This window comes from Rhinolophus ferrumequinum, chromosome 13, assembly GCF_004115265.2.
Source record: "Rhinolophus ferrumequinum isolate MPI-CBG mRhiFer1 chromosome 13, mRhiFer1_v1.p, whole genome shotgun sequence".
NCBI lineage: Eukaryota > Metazoa > Chordata > Mammalia > Chiroptera > Rhinolophidae > Rhinolophus > Rhinolophus ferrumequinum.
Genome location: NC_046296.1, coordinates 25,410,997 through 25,428,229, shown reverse-complemented (window position 1 = coordinate 25,428,229; position 17,233 = coordinate 25,410,997). Strand labels below are relative to the sequence as shown.

Below are 17,233 nucleotides of genomic sequence, written 5' to 3'. Positions count from 1 at the left end.
ACTACATCTTAATAAAGCTGGGAAAAAATGTAAATGGTTTATAACATTTACATCAGATTTTTTCAAATATATAAAACAATTGCAATTACAGATAGTCTTCGTTAGTGCTTTTATGTATATCATTCCAGTTCATATTTTTATGCTTTACTATAAAAATGTATTCAAAAATAAGAAAGTGTTGGTTTATTTTTTAAAGTAACATTAATTGAAAAATTTATATTTATTCATTTTGAAAATTCATTTATTTTTATAATCTAACCATATTGATAATTATAGCTCTAATTTATTTAAGTGCTGAATAGTAATCCATCTATCAATACATCACATTTATCTTCTAAAAAGTATTATTTAGCCGGAAAATGTTTACTGAGTTATAAAATAAAATCACAGGAAAATGTTTAGATATGGAAAGGACCTTGGAGATCATCTTGTACAGGGTTTCTTAAGCTATGGTTCATAGAATGAGCCTTAGGAGGTCTAAGAAATTTGAGCATCTGTAGGATGAGCACTTTCCAAAGGAAGGGCCAAAGCTTTTACCATGCACTAAATACAGTAGTAGTCCTAGTAGAGTTGAAAAGCTGTGGTCTAGTTCTACTCTCTTGTTTGACATGTAAGAAGACTGAGGTCCAGAGACATTACGCAATTTATACAAAATCATAGAGATTTTGAATAAAAAGTGACTTGAATAGAGCCTGTTCATAGACCCAGGTGCATATATATTGCTTTTCCAGAACAACACATTGCTAGGGTTTTGTGCTTGCTTATTTGTTGATTTCTTATACAATATACGTTTAAGTTCCTTTCAACTTTTGGTCTATAAAGTACAATTCAATCTTTTTTTTCCTTTTAATTATTATCCACTGCTGGTGAAAAGGTGGTAAAATTGGTACACTGCTATACTGCTGGAGGTACTGTAAATTGGTATAGTCTTTTTGGAAAACAATATGAGATGAAGTGTCAATAAAACATACATAGCATTTTGGCTCAATCATTTTTATATTGTGAAAAAATTCCTAAAACTGGACAAAGCCACATGCAAAAAATATTCATCAAAGTATTATTTGTAATAGTCGAAAATATCCACTAATAGAATAATGGGTAAATCACAGTATGTCTACTCCATTGAATACAACGTAGGCAATTAAAATTAAGGTTTTACAAAATGTTAAACAATAGGAGGAAATGCTTACAACATAATATTAAATGAAAAAAGGGATACAAAGTCAACTTACATTATGATTACAACTTGTAAAAAGCCTGCACAGGAGAAAACACTAGAAGTACATACAACAAATGGTAACTGGTCATTTATTTTTTCTTTTCCTGATGCAAAATCTTAGGTAATGTAGTTATGGTCATAATTTTTAAAAAGTAAACAAAAACAATACTATCATTGGACCCAAATGCAATGAATTTTAATCAGTATATTTCCCACAGATTCATCTTTAAAATATGCAGAGATGAAGACTTTCCTCCTGTAATACAATGTCACAGTATTGAAATGCTGTCTTCAGAATGTTGTGTAAGATTACTTAGTTGATTGCACTCATAAGTCACCTGGCCAAATAGCTACTTAATTTCCGCGGACAAAGTTAGACGCTGATTTCTTAATTGTTGTCCTTAAGTGATTGGCTTCTGCATTTACATGACAAAAATCGTCATTTTGTAATCATGTTATGTATGAAATCAGGAAGACATTTTTCCGAAAGCAGGGTTTTCTTTTTAATGTCCTGTTTAAATTTCAGTTTAAAGATTTTCTTGGTGTAAGGTAGACGTAGGCTTGAAAATTTTGTCCTGTTCTTCTTACTCCGATATTTCTGTTAGTAGAGCTATCAAATTAAAGCAAGCATGTGTTCATCTAAAATCAATGAGTTTCCAGTTTCTCTGCACATACAAACAAATAATTTTGTTTCTTTCTTTCCCGGTCAATAAACATTTATTGTGACATATAGTTTATGTGTATATGCAAGCTTGCACATGGGCTAAACCAGCAGGGGGCGAAATACAATAGGAATAAATTTGACAAGTCTTAGATTTTTCTCGCTTTAGTGATTGAACAATAACAAAAAATCCAGCACCACCACAAGGCAATTGGTACTCCAATTTAAAGTGATGCAGTCTCCGCATATCTTAACAGCAATTGAGTTGTAGAGACAAATGTGGGTCTATTTTAGCGCTCCAAGTTAATTTGTCTAGAACATTGCGGAGGCGGGATAAACTGTGATGAACTGCTTTTGTCCGTATCTTCCCCGATTTGTATAATTCCTCCATTCAAAGGGGTGGACACGTTTCAGTGGCTGAAAGGGGTGTTTTCCACCCTTATTTCCCTGCGTAGCTGCTGAGCTTTGCTGTTTTGGAACTATTTTAAATTATTCAGATTACCGGTGCAGGTTTGCCATATGTGAGCAGAAAGAGCACCCGGCAAGGCTCATGATTTTCCTGGATAGGACCCTGGGTTTATCATCCCGGACGATAATAATCCTGTAGTCTGATTTTTATAGTGCTCGGTTTTCTAACAATTCTTGATTAAGGAGAGGGAAATCTTTTAACAACGCAAATGATAAACTGCTCAAGATTGATGATAAGAAAATAATCTGTTATGACCTTTGTTAGAGAAATGCATAAGTTGATTTTAGTTTCATCGGATATTCTCCCGCAGCATTTATGAAAAACGACCACCGTCTCCATCGGTTAGCAAAATCCCCAACTATTATGTTTTTGTTTTTGTTGGTCTCGAAGACGATTTGTCAGCGGCTGGTTTTCCTCTTGCTTCCCATCTTACGCTTCACTTATAACAATCTCTTCTTTATTAATTAAATATCAGCTTTCTTTTCTGTCATCTTAAGTTAAAAAGAGGGAGGGATTTAGACGGTGAATGGAAATGTAGTTTTTCGGGGCGAAAAGAGCAAGCGGATCAGTGCTCCGCAGTAGGTTTTTGGTGAAGATATGGTTCTGTATACCAAAACCTTCGCAGTTTTATTAGAAGAGCAACAGACTTAACTCGGTCCTGAGCTAAACGTTAACGTTAACCAGCTGAAGAGCACTTGTCCCTGGCCCGGAACGCTGCCTTGGAGGGAGGCGGGAGTGCGGAAAGACGTCTTCTCCCCACCCCCTCTACGACTCGCGAGGAAGTAAAGGAAAAGGGCAGTTTGCCCGCACCCAAAATGGCGGCCGGCGCTCTGCGCGACAGCGCCTGCGCGGGGTAAGCGTTCTGTGACACTAATTCCCTTGGCGCGTCCTCCCACTCACCCCCCAGCACCCACTAGCGCCCGGCCCCGACCTAGCCACCTGCGCCCGGAAGTGACGTATGGGCGGCAGCGGTTCCCCCGCTGCATGATGGGAGAGTGTGTGGAGTGGGCGGGGGTTCTCCGCGGAGGAGGAGGAGGTGGAGGCGGCGGCAGCGGCGGCGGAAGAGGGCGGAGGGTAATGGGATGGGGGTCCCACGGCTACGCTGAAACTCCGGGTGGGCGTCCATGGCGCTGCTTCGCTGACAGGGCTGTGAGCAGTCTGCCTTCCGCTCTCACCAGCTTCGCCTCGAAATAGCCGGTCCTTCCCCGGGGAGCCAGTTCCTCCCCGGGCCCCTGAGCCATGCCCATCGCGGCCGCCCCGGACGAGCCAGGTAAGCTCCACCGCTCCGCTCCCCCAGCCACGCTTTGGGGAAGAGGGTGAGGGGGCCCGGCCCACGGCCAGACCCTCGCGGCGGCCGGGAGCACCTGTCTGCCGCGGAGCCGGGGGCTGCGGGGACGGTGCCGGCTCTGCGGGCCTGCGGGCTCCTGGCTTGGGCTCTGCCCTGTTCCACGGAGGGTGCGGGGAAGCCGGGAGCGGCGCCCAAAGCGCACGGCTTCCTCCTCGCCACCCCGGGCACCGGCCGGGGAAGTGTGAGCTGTTCCACCTCCCCGGCCGCCGCCGGGTCGCCCTGCCGGTCCGCTTCCACCTGCCCACAGCTCCGCGCTAGCCGCTTCCTCCCGGGAGCTGTTGAGAAGTTTGGGGCTTTGCTCTGGCTTCCTCTTTCTCCCCACCCCCCCATCCCCTCGTGACAGGTGTAAACACTGCCTGCTTCACCCAGGCCGGAGGCCGGCGGCGACCGGAGTGTGCTGCCTCCAAGGGTCTTTGAAGCAAGTGGAGTTTGAATCCTCCAACTGGCAAAGGAGACGACCCCAAAGCACATGCATCCCATCCTGAGAGGACGTTTTCTGCTCCCTTCTTGCACTCCTCAAGAAATAATCGGCGACTCCTCCCAGATTGCGTTCGAAAAGTTGGACCATTATTCTTTAAACTCCCAGTTTAGCAGGTGCTAATGTCTTGCGTGGCCAGGGGACAGTATCGGGTGAACGGTAGTAAGGCCCTTTCATCGTTAGGAAAGTACCGGGCATGGCTGTGTTTTTTTCTCTTGTTGGTTAATGCAGGTTACATATAACTTGGCTTCCCACTAAGTCTTCTGTAGGGGCCAAGGAAGAATTAACTCATACATTTAAATATCTTACTAGGGGTGAGGGGGGATAAATTAAACAAAAGCAATGGTTCCATTTCAAAGTTCTCACTTTAGGAGAAGAAAAAAACTTACTTTGACTTTAATCTTCCCTTTCACTGGCTACGTTGTCATACCCCCGACTTGGGGGGGGGGTGTTTTTTTGGAGGGGTAGAGGGAGAGACAGTTTAATCCTTGATGCTACATTTAATTGTTGCTTTCAGTTAACTATTTAGACACAGATATATGCTAAACTCTGGGGGAAACAAATGTTTCAAAACTGCTGTGTTGATTCAAATTTGCGCAGTTGATTTACATTTTATGTGCTTTACCGACTTAAATATTGACTCTTGGAGTAGTCGTTTGTAACTCTTTGTAGAAATACATGTGTTTAAACAAAGTGCCTATGGTAGTCTTCTAAATTTTGTCCATGAAGATTTCACGTGGATTAAAAGACAGATCCTGTGTAAAACATTTAGCCCAGTAAGTGGTATCTAGTAAAATGCTCATTAGATCTAATTCCTTTGTTTATGTAACAGTTAGATTAATTGATCTTCAGAGCATAGATATATTTTTAAATCTTAAAAAAGCTCTTGAAAGAAATTGACTAGAATTCACATAATATGTAGGGCATTTAAGTCTTAATGTTTTCAGATTTTTTTAAAAAACCTGGACTATTATACAAATAATCCCATCAAAACAAAGGTAATGTGTCCATAACTGCATTGGTAAATTTTACAGAATCCAGTTGCCTTTATGAAAAGGTGAATCTAGGTGAATCCTATTATAAGATATCATTTTAAAAGTTAATTTATTCTGCTTGCAGGTAGTTAAAAACTAATTCAGAAAAGCAGTGAAATTTGAGTATCAACTAATGTTTTATTTTGTGTGAAATCTAAAGTGCCTCCCTTAACAGTCTGAGAAGTCTTTGAATAGCATCACATTGACAGATTACCCCTCCCTCCCAACACTGCCTCTGGGGGGAAAAAGCTAACAAGGGGCCATTAAATATTTAGGTATTTTTAAACAGTTATAAATTATTTAAATCAAATGTTTATATTCTAATTTAATGTTACCTACAATTTGTAAGTTAAAAAATACTTTCTCCCTGTTTGCTTAGCACTTTCAGTTCCTCTTTAAGTAGGCTAGTGAAACTTTCCAGCTTAACTTCAAAAGTGCTTCTAGTTTTTACATAATTTTGAAAACATGTGGCATTATATGGATTGTATATATCATTTTGGTAATATTTTCTCAATCCATGTATATACACGTATATACATGCATGCACACAAAATCACAGGTCCTTTTGCAACGTTGCGTAATTACTAACTGATGTACACAGCTTCCTATGAGCGAGATACTTTTTTAAGTAATTTACTACAGTATATTAACTCATTTAATCCTCACAACAGCTCTGTAAACTAGTAGGTGGTATTATCCCCATTTTTTCAGAGAAGAAACTGAGCCACAGAGATGTTAAGTAACTTGCCTAAAATCAAGCAGCTGGTATCAGAATATAATATGATATCATTTATATAGTTTTAACACATGCAAAACTATACAATATAGTTTCTGGTAGTCATGGAATATGGAGCAAAAGTATAAAAACATGCATGGGAATGATAAACAGCAAATCAGATTAAAAGTCACCTCTGGAGAATTGGAGAGAGAGAAAGAATCTAGGCAGGGCCCATGTGTTTTCAACCGTAACTTTACTGTCTTTAAAATAAATCTGAAGCAGATTTGGTTAAAAAAAAAAAAAATTAGGTTTCAACACAGCTAGGTGGTGGGTACTTGATCTTCATTATATTTTCCCTCCTAAACTTTGTCATATGCTTAAAATCATAATAAAATAAAAAGTTCAGGTTTTTCATTTAAAAAGCTAGTTATTCAAGTATCACTCTATCTTTCAGCATAGTGTATTTTAAAAGAGGACAGGGAACGAGTTAGTGTTATTTTGTGTTGACTTCCTTTTAAAATACAAGGAGCCTGTAACTTGAAAGTATTTAAATTAAGAATTGTTGCTCTCTCGAGCTTCCTCTGCAGTAACTTCCCTTGCCTGGGTTCTCCTCTGATTGCTGCCAACCATCTCAACACCCCTCTATCCCATTCCTAGTTTCTATTTTTGGCCTTACCGTAGGGTAGGGGCTCTTAGGTCTGAATTAGACTATTCCCTGGGAAAGGGAAAATATCTGAAACTATATAGTAGCAGGGAGGTGGGAAAGTCATTGCTCATTAGTTTGGGCACAGTGAAAAGAGAAGGGAAGTAGGAGATTTAGGACTCCATCCTACAGTGTCATTCCTTAGCCACCACCACCCATTTCCAAATAACTAGCTTAAGTAAACCTTGCAAAGATAAATTGCTAATAAATCAAAGGTTTTCTATATGCTCAAAGCTTAAATTACAAGCACTGTTTTGGTGAATATGTCCCACAGGGAAAACAAGTAAATTAGAATAAATTCACTGTAGGTTCTATTTATATAAATATTTAAAATATGCCATAAACCATTTCAACTTAATATCTCCTAACACCATGGTATTCTCTTCCTGTCATTCATACAGCAGATACTTATTGAGCCGTTGCTGTATGTCAGACCCTGTCCTTTGTGCCGGGAATACTGAAATGAATAGACAAGGAAAAGAATTAGCCCTCATAGTGCTTCAATTGCATATATGTGTGTGTGCGCACATGTATTTATGTGTATGTGTATAGAGATAGACAAACAGATGGTAGAGGATCAGTATTGTGGAGGAAAATAGAGACAGTTTGGGGGGATAGAGGAGGGCAAACTTTTTGACTCTGAGCCAGGAGTGGCAGGTTGGTGGGGCTTGCTGTTTTATATAGGATTGGGTCAGAGAAGGCGTAAGACCTGAAGGAGGTGAATAGCATAAGGGAAAGAGTTGTAGAAGCAGAAGCATGTCTGGAATATTCAAGAATTGCAAATGGAAGAGTAGTAGGTGTGATCGGAGAGTAGGGAGACAGGGCAGTCTTATAGATGCTTTGTAGAAAGTCCACTGACTTAGACTTCTTACTGTGTGAGATGGGAAGCCATTGCAGGGTTTTTGAATAGAGGTATGATATAATCTGTGTTTTAAAAGGATCTGTCTGGCAAGAGTGGAAGCAGGAAGATTCCCTTAGGAGGCGGTTACAGCGATGCAGCTAAGAAATGGTAGCAGCTTGAAACAAGATGGTGGTGGCAATAGAGGTGATGAGAAGTGGTAGGACGGTTTCTCAAATTGGAACCTTTGATACTTTACCCATTGCTAAAACTCAAAAGCTGACAGAGGTACTACCCTCTGAGAATTCAAGGCCCTCAGCGTACTGCCACACTCCCTTCAGATAGTCTGCATTCTAACCAAACTCTGTTATGTGGCTTCCTGCTCCTTGACAGTTGCCCCATGCTGTATCTTCAGCGCCTGCCCTTTCCACTGTCAAGTAAAATCCTTCCCATTTCAAATTCTTTCTCCTTCATGAAGCTTTTTTCTCATTTCACCATTCTTCCTCTTCCTAATCAAGTGAGAGCTTTTTCTTATAATCCTTGTAACCACATTTTACTTCATATGATGTTTATATTCTGCCTCGCATTAATTACTTTTACTGTTTTCTTGTATTGTTCCCCTAATTAATTGTTAGTTTCCTTAAGGTTGTGACTCTTTTTACTCAGTTCTACTCTTCATAGAGCCTAGCCGTTTTGTGTGTACTAGATGCTTAGTAAATAATGGATGTATATGTTTTTTTAAGTTTTAAAAATAATCTTAGTACAGAAGCGTATAGGAGCATTATAGAATACAGAAAAGAAAAATATTACATTTCCACTATCCAGAGACCCCCCCCCACTGTTAACTGTTTAGTACCTATCTTTCCACACATTTTATATATATATTTATATATGTACACTTTTACCAAAATGAAATCTTTTTATATAGACTGTTTTGCAGTTCGTTTTGATTTGTTTAGTCAACTAGACCATGTCAGGAAATTTTCATCTAAACCAATACTCAAGGCCATATTCAAATTCTTCCCCAGCTGATGCAAAAATGTCACTTTATAGCTGATTTGCCAAAATCAGCATCCGCTCCATACTATATTTTTATAGTTATTAAGCTACGAAAGTATAATATATTTACTATAGAAAACTTGGAAAATATGGAAAAGTGTAAAGAAAACTGGTATGTCCCTTGATGGAGGGACCCATCAGTTTTAATGCCTGGCACAGAGTAGTACTCGATAAATATATATTAAAAGGAATAATGGAAGAAATATATCACTAATCATCACACTACAAAGAGATAACTGTTAACATTTTGGTTTTCCTTTAGTTTTGTTTTTTTCCCTATGCATATACCCTGCTTCCCCAAAAATAAGACCTAACCGGAAAAGAAGCCCTAGCATGATTTTTCAGGATGACATCCCCTGAACATAAGCCCTAATGCGTTTTTTTGGAGCAAAAATTAATGTAAGACCTGGTCTTATTTTCGGGGAAACACGGTATGTTATATACACACACACATATGAATCATATTGCATAGATTTTTCTTTTACTTAACTATTAAATTGTGGTCATTTCCTTATGTTATTAAATATTCTTTAAAACATGATTGTTAATGGCTGTGTAGAATGCCATCCAGTAAGTTTCAGGTTCTCTCTGTTATTTCTTACAGATTGGGTTTTTCCAGTTTTTGCTATCATAGAAAAGCATCTCAGAACAAGTTTGAATGTAAATCTTTGGCTTTGTCCTTGGTTATTTCCACAGGACTGAGTCTTAGAAGTGGAGTTACTAAGTCAAAGGGAAAGCCAGTTGCTTTCCAGGAAGTTGTGCTAACATTACTCCTATCAGCAGTGATTTAGAGAAGTCATCTTTCTGTAATCTCCTCAGATGATCAGTAAATACGCAGTTTTTAAATTGTTTACCTGAATTTTAATTTTGGATTTAGGCTTTTCAGCAGTGTGGAATGTTTAAAATTTTTTGAAGGATTTAAATTTGAGACATGTCCTTGTTTGATACGAAGTTAAAATTGCTTAATGTCATACCCTTTTTAAAATAACTCTTTGACTATATAAGTGCAAGAAATAGAATGTTATTTTCTAGAACTGTGTTGTCCAGCGTAGTAGCCACTGGTCACATGTGGCACTTGAAATAAAGTTAATCCAAAGTAATATGCTTTAAATGTAAAATGCGCACCAGTTTTCGAAAACAAATGTAAAAGCCAATATTTTACATTGACTACGTGTTGAAATAGAAATATCTTTGATACTTTGAGTTAAGCAAAATTTAATTAAATTCATCTGTTTCTTTTTTAACTAGCTACTGGGAAATTTAAAATTGTATATGAGGCTTGTATTTCAAGTGGGCAGTGCTGCTCTAGAGAATGACACTGACTTACTTATATCTATGAAGAAAAAATATAAGATTAACGTCACTATTCTAGAAAGTAGTAAATAGGTTTTTAAAAATCACTTATTACATTTAAGCTTGTTAGTATGTTTTTCACGGTGTACACAGTTTGCACATTTTTCAAATTATAAGTGTTTGATTACAAACTATAACTTACTACAGTTCTTATGCTCTGAAATAAATGTATCTAAGAGGACTTAGGGGAACATGTTGGAAAACTTACCTGAGGAATTGATCCCTTGTCTTAAGAATTGAAGGATATGTGGGAATGTTTTAAGCAATGGGACTGTAGATGCAAAGGCCCTGTGGCATAAAAGAATGTTATTGTCTGCCTTTAAAACACTCAAAGGCCTAAGTTAGAGCATTGAAAACAATGGGGGAAGGGAGGAGGAGTGTGGCTGAAGAGATGGGATTGGCTTATATAGCCTTTCTTAAAGATTTTTTAAAAGTCTTTATCACAAGCACAGGATTGACATGGTCAGATTGACATTTGAAAATATTGCTTGGGTTGGCCATCGTTAAATAATAGTCAGGGAGACTAGTTTAGATGAGAACGGCTGCTTAGACCAGTGGGGTCAAGGTAAATAGAAAGACATACCGGATGCCAAAAAACTGTATACAAGTGGACACTTTGGTCGACGTTGCTCAAGCAGTGGTTCTCCGTAATCAGAAGTGTCTGGACGCTGATGGTAACCACTTTGAGCACCTCTTGTAATCGCAGAAGTCAAATGTGACTTGTATTCATCTTTTGTTATCGGTATATATTGAGTATTACAATTTTAGTAGTTATTTCCTTTCTTAAAATGTGTATACATATTTTTGTCACCCTCTGTATTCTAGAATTGAGGGATTTATGAGGTAAAAATCATTCTTTAGAGATAGTGGAGGATGGGGAGCTCCTAAGTTTCTGGCTTACTAACTGGATGGTAGTGGAGCCATTCGCTGAGTTAGAGAGCCCTGGAAGAGGACCGGATTTTAGGAAGAAGAGCTTGAACTCTGTTTTTTGTTAAGCTCAGATCGAGGTCTTGAATTCAAGTAGAAGGACCTAGTAGTAGAGTTAACTTGGTTGGACTGCAGCTCAAGTTAGAGGGTTGGGCTGTAGGTATCAATCCGGGAGTCCTGGAATGTGGCATTAAAGCCTTAGGTGGGTAAGATTGTTTGCGTGAGAGTTATATGAAGGGAGCCTGGATGAAACCTGGAAGAACTTACACTGCTAATTTGAGTATGTTTAATATGAGAGAGTTTCGATTTGTTTTGAAGCCTACTTGTAAAAGTAAGGAGTAAGTTAGATCAAATATGTTATATACTTCTGTTTGACGTGTGTAATTGAGTAGATAATCTTACACAATGCTTATTTGATTGTTAGGAAACATTGTTTTTTCCTTCATCAGAAGACAAACTGGCTTCCCTGACTATTGAATAGGCTGAATACAATTATAAATAAGTATTGATATTTTTGCTCCATTAATAGAGCTAAGGAAAAATTATGTAATTATCTTCATAAATACTGAAAAGACATTTTTAAATCCATTTCTGATTTTTTTAGGAAAGCAACTTAAAATAAGAATTATTGGATTATTCTGTAATATGATAAAACATATACCTCAAACCAAAAATCAGTATCTTAATCAAGGGGGAATACTAGATGCCTACTATCACCACTACTGTTAGATTTCATATTGGAGGCATTAGCCAGAACAATCAATAAGGAAAATCAGAGACCTAAGAATTGGAAAACGTTTGACTACCCCAATTTGCTTGTGATGGATGTGATGGTAAACTGTACTGGTACCAAGAGCTTTCAGTTTTACAAACAGAACTCACCGGTTGGAAAATAGAAGTGGAGACCCCATTTTACATGGGCTGGAAAAAACAAAAGTAAAATATCTAACAATAAACTTAACAACAAATCTAAAAAACCCTGCATTGTTAAGAGAAACAATTTTTTTTTATGTTAAGTCAAATTAAAATTTCTGGTAATAAAGAAGACCATTCCTAAGTCACATCTTATTCTTGAAATGCTAATTTTAAACAATACTTTTCAAAGCAAGACTTCTAGAAGTAGGATATTTAATATTTGCATACATCTTAATGAAACCACAGGTTTTTAAATGGATGAAATGAATAATGTTTTCTGGCTCACTCACCCTCCCTAGTAGGTATTTTTGTTGTTTTTTTCTTAGTCATTGCTTATGTTTTGTAGTATTTTCTGTTTTGCTCTATGTTATCATCTGCCATCTTGTTTATTGTGTGGATGAGGAAATGTTGACCTGGAATATTTGCAGATAAAATACTACTGCTGCAGCAACATTCAAAATCTGCAGCATTGATTTATTTTCTTAAGGCTCTTGTTTTTAGTAGTTATTTATAAAAAATAACAAACCTATCACTAAGAAATAATTTAACTCTTACACTGAATATTTTCAGTAGTGTCTTTGTTCCTAATTAAAAAACAAAAAATCTTACTAAGTTTCAGTTATCAAATTCAAATTTTCTCTTACCTGAAGCCCAAACAGAGGTTTGAATATTCACTTTTCACTTGTAATTAAGTCACTGATTCTTCTCTTTTTTTCAGACTATTTTCCCTATATCATAATGAGCCAGCAGATGATAGCTTTCTGCCTCATTAGGTTTCAGAAATTTACTTGAAGCACAGTGTAAGTGTTACACCTAAATAAGAAGTGTGAATTTTAATCAGCTTACCAGTGACCTTGGTTTCTGGAAGTGGAGAAAATTTTCTGTTGTTGTTACTGCTATTCACATAATCATTTCTTAATGTTCAACTGCAAGTGAAACTGATTAATTTTTTAAATGCAGTTTTATTTTTTCCAAGAATTGTATTAACTTTTAAATTATATACATAATTATATCTGTTTCAAGGATTATTTCAGTAATTTAAATTTGTTCCTTTAAGGAAGTTTTCCAAGTTTCATTTTTAAGAAAAGTATTGAAGATTTAATGTGAACTCCTTGATTTTGAAATCTTGAGTGTTAAATTTATTAGTGATAGTCTCAGGTAAATCTGTATGACAGAACTTTAAGAAATATTTGTGTAATCGAATAATTGTAAGGGAAAACTTTTTATAAGAAAAAGTACTTCATTGATTTACCTTTATCAGTGAGTTCAGCAGTGAAGTTTAGAGACATTATGTCATCCCCAGAGTTATAAAGTCCAGTAATATTCTTAATCTCTGGAAGCTTAACACAGCGGTTCTCAACCTTTGCAAACCATCAGAATCACCTTTGAAATTTTTTTGTAAATGCAGATAATTCAAATTAAAAAAAAAATACAAAGTTAAGATTGAGAAGCAGTGGTTTATCTACTAGGGGAGACAAACATGGAAACGTTTGACTCACTTTGCTAAATATAATAAAAGAGGTAGATATAGAAAAGAAGGCTTAATTCAGGCAAGCAACCTGATATAATGAAAATAATACTGGCTTTAATGTTAGAGCCCTACTTTCCATACTTCCTCTTTGTGGGACTTTGAGCAGATTATTTGACCTCTCTAAGCCTTTTCCTTCATTTAAAAAAAATGGATGGTTGGAATTAAATTGAATAATGTATGAATAAGTACCTTGCACAGTACCTATCACATAGTAACTTGATAAATATTAGTGATCTCACTTCACATAAAGCTTCATGCCTGGATAGGGTTTTGAAGGCTTAGTAAATGGGTTCTGTAGACAGGTAAGTACAGGAAATTAAAAGAAATGGCATTGTGACAATTTAGAGGTAACGTGGTGCCAGTGGAGGACACAGGGCGTGGTTTTGTCTGGCTGAAGCAAAGAGGGAGTATTTTAGCCACATTGGGTAAGATAAGGAATTTCAAATGGGTTGCAGTAATTCTGGCCAAAAATAATGAGGTTCTGAAATAAGGTGTTGGTCCTGGATTGTTATAAACAAATATCGTTAAGAGATGTTAAGGACTTAATTTTTTGTTGATTTAATTTTGGGGAGGGGGGATGATAAAGGGGGAGCAGTCAGGGATAACATTCAGATTTCTGGACTTAAAATTGTATACTCGTAGGAGGAACAAGTGGTTTCTGTTTTTGAGTAGAGGTTAACTTTAGTTTTGGAATTGGAGACTGTGAGATGTCTTTGAAACATCAAGGTAGAGACATACAAAAAGGCGTTTGGGGAGACAGATCTGGAGGTTGGATACCCACAAACAGATTGAGGTTTGGCTGTTATGATTATATAAAAACAAAAGCTGGATGAGATCTCAGGGATGAAAATATAGGGAGACCAAGGGCTGGAGGACACTGACATTTATGAAGCAGCCAGAAGCAGCAGATCCATTGGCGGAGAAAGGAAGGATATGATAGGTAGGAGAATCAAGAGACAATGCCTCAGAAATGCTTTTTCACTTAAAAATATATTTTAGACACCTTTACCTGTTAGTCATTTTTTTTTTTTGGCTGTACTTTTTATTTACGCTATTCCTTATTGATATTTAAGTTGTTTTCAGTAACTTTTTAAAAACCAAAGAATGCAGGAATTGACATTTTTGTGGAAATATCTTTTCATACTTTTATTAATGCATCTGTAGTATACATTCTTGCAGATGAAATTGCTTAGTCAAAAGAATGTGTATTAAAATTTTGATATATTACTAAATTGCTTGGAACATGTGGACCAATATATGCTCCCAGTAATAGTATCTTTAATTTTATCCTTGAAGTGGCTTGCTTCCAGAATTGAGAGCAGTATGAATTCGAAATACAGTATTTTTTATTTACTACTTTTATGCAAAATTCTATAAAGAGGAAAGGAAATTTTCATTTTATCAAATTACATGGTTCATTCAAATAATGTAATTTAAGAATGCATTTTGTCCCTGTAAGCACCAGATCATAGAGGAGTTCTTTGTTCTAAAAGAAGCTCCTTTCTTTTCTCTTATGTGCTGGAAGCAATAATTGGATTTAGAGGAAGTGAATCGAAGGAAAGAGAATGACAGTATTATTATGAGGTGGATTAAACCTAGAACAAAATTGATGCATACAAACAGTTCTTGTCATTGTCGTAGACATACTAACATGACCAGTACAAATTCTGTGCTGAGTTTTTACAGAAATATTTTGAGTGTTTTTCCTTCTTGTAGCAAACTTTAAGCAATGGCTTCAAGACTGTAAAATGAGTTATTCTTATAAAACTGATTATCGGAGAGTTGATGGTTTAGAAAATACCCAGAGTAGAAATACTGCAGAAGTTTAAAGTTGCCAAAATCACACTGCTTACATAATTTAAAGGTTAAAAATGTGGATAAATGGCACAGCTTTTCTTTGAATTACCTGACATTGTTTGCAGCACCTGTGTGGAAGGACCCACTGCCTTTCCCGAACCTCAGTGATACTAGTTGTATATGGGGGAAATTAACTAGTTAGTCATTTTCTCTAAATTCTTCAGTGTCCCTTTTGTCAGACTTTTTTTTCTTTTATGTTGGGTTATGACCTATTTCTGGTTTGTAAATTTAGGTTTATAAAATCAATTTAGGGGGTCATGACCAGCTTTAAGAAAAAAATGAATTAGAACTAAAAATATCAAGAGTATACAGAGAGTAAGGGTAAATGCTGTTTGGTGACATATTTTTTAAATACATGTATGTATATGTTGGGTCATCATGCAAAATGTATTTCTTCTGTGGGTTACAGAGGGGAAAGTTTGAAAAAGTCTGCTTTATATGACAGGTTAATTCTCAAATAATTTCTAACCAAAGGTATGATGGTGCATTGCAAATAATAAATGTTACCTGTTTTTTTCTTTTTTTTACCCTTTAGCCTCTCTACCTCTCAAGAGAAAGTAAAACTTTAAACCAAGCAATAAAACCATTCAAAGTTCAACCAGCTAGAAATCTGTTTGCCATGGGAATTCCTTCCATAGTTTCCATGAAGTTATTGGTACAGGTAGATCCACTTGTGACATTACCTATGTACACCACACACAAGTAACTATCATGAGCACTATTTTGGAATGTGTTTATATGTGATTTTTCAACCATACAAAGCTTTTGTTTTTATGATATTTTGCCCCAAGAATGTTGTTATTATATGTTCTTATATGTGGATAATTAATGACTCTGTAAGCCTGGGTCATTGTCTGGTTGTCTGGTTTCCTTCTGTTCCTCACGTATCTCTAGGTCATCTTTTTCTCAGTTGGTGGGTGGTCAAGGAACAAATTAGAGTAAAACTTGTCAAAGAAATTGTGAGGTAAATCTACTGTTACATAGGTCATATTTTAAGGCACAATTTGTGAGTTTTAGATTATTGAGGGCATTGTCTGCTTCCTTTCTCATAACCTCAGATAATTGAATTCTTACTGTGTTTGGTTGCAGTTTTATAACCTTAACTAGATGCTTTTATTTCTGAAAGGTAAGTTGCTGTCATGGTAGGTGTTTATAATACCGTATTTCCCTGAAAATAAGACCTAGCCGGACAATCATCTCTAATGTGTCTTTTAGAGCAAAAATTAATATAAGACCAGGTCTTAAATAATATAATCTCTTATATAATAGTAAAACAGGACCGGGTCTTATATTAATTTTTGCTCCAAAAGATGCATTAGAGCTGATTATCCGGCTAGGTCTTATTTTCGGGGAAACACGATATAGAGAGTAGCACTGTTAGAGGAAGGGCAGCTGCCAAGGGCCTGCAACGTGTACCTATTTTAGTTATAGACAAAAGTGGTGTCTTTAGTTTTGAAACTCCATAAAGTAGGTGTTCTTCCCCCACCCCCAAATTCCCTGGGCGCTTCAGGTTTAACTCATCAGTCTTGACCAGAATGCAAATTTAAAACTTTACAGCAAGAAATTTCTTTCAGTTGTGGTATATCTACACAATGGAATACTATTCGGCCATGAGAAAAGATGAAATACTACCATTTGCGACACCCTGGATGGATCTTGAGATTATAATGCTAAATGAAGTAAGTCAGACCAAAAAAAAGTATAGAACCATATGATTTCACTGATATGTGGTATATAAAACTGAAAACAACAAAAGACCAAGGCAAACAAATGAAGAAACAAAAACTCATAGACACAGACTATAGTTTAGTGGTTACCAGAGGGTAAGGGGTGGGGGGTGGTAGATGAGGGTAAAGGGGATCCAATATACAGTGATGGAAAGAGAACCGACTGGGTGGTGAACACACAATATGATATATATAGATGATGTATTACAGAATTGTACACCTGAAATCTATATAACTTTGCTAACAATTGTCACCCCAATAAATTTTAATTTAAAAAAAAAGTGTTTCTTTTTTCAAAGCATGTCAACTATTCATGTCGACTGACTGCAAAATCTGTGGGAAAATTGACATGAAGTACTAAAGAAAGTTGCTGGGAGTAGAGAACAAGAGCAAGGG

The 17,233-nt window shown here is 36.8% G+C and overlaps 1 protein-coding gene across 2 annotated transcripts in view; it reads left to right on the top strand.

Moving 5' to 3' along the window:
• The first annotated feature begins 3,389 nt into the window (after positions 1 to 3,389).
• Positions 3,390 to 17,233, top strand: part of AFTPH (aftiphilin) — a 63,348-nt gene continuing 49,504 nt past the window's right edge. The window contains exon 1 of one of the 2 annotated variants that reach the window (XM_033124632.1): positions 3,390 to 3,619. The gene's annotated coding sequence lies outside the window, so the exon portion shown is untranslated. The remainder of the gene's footprint in view (positions 3,620 to 17,233) is intronic. The other variant, XM_033124633.1, reaches the window with a different exon arrangement.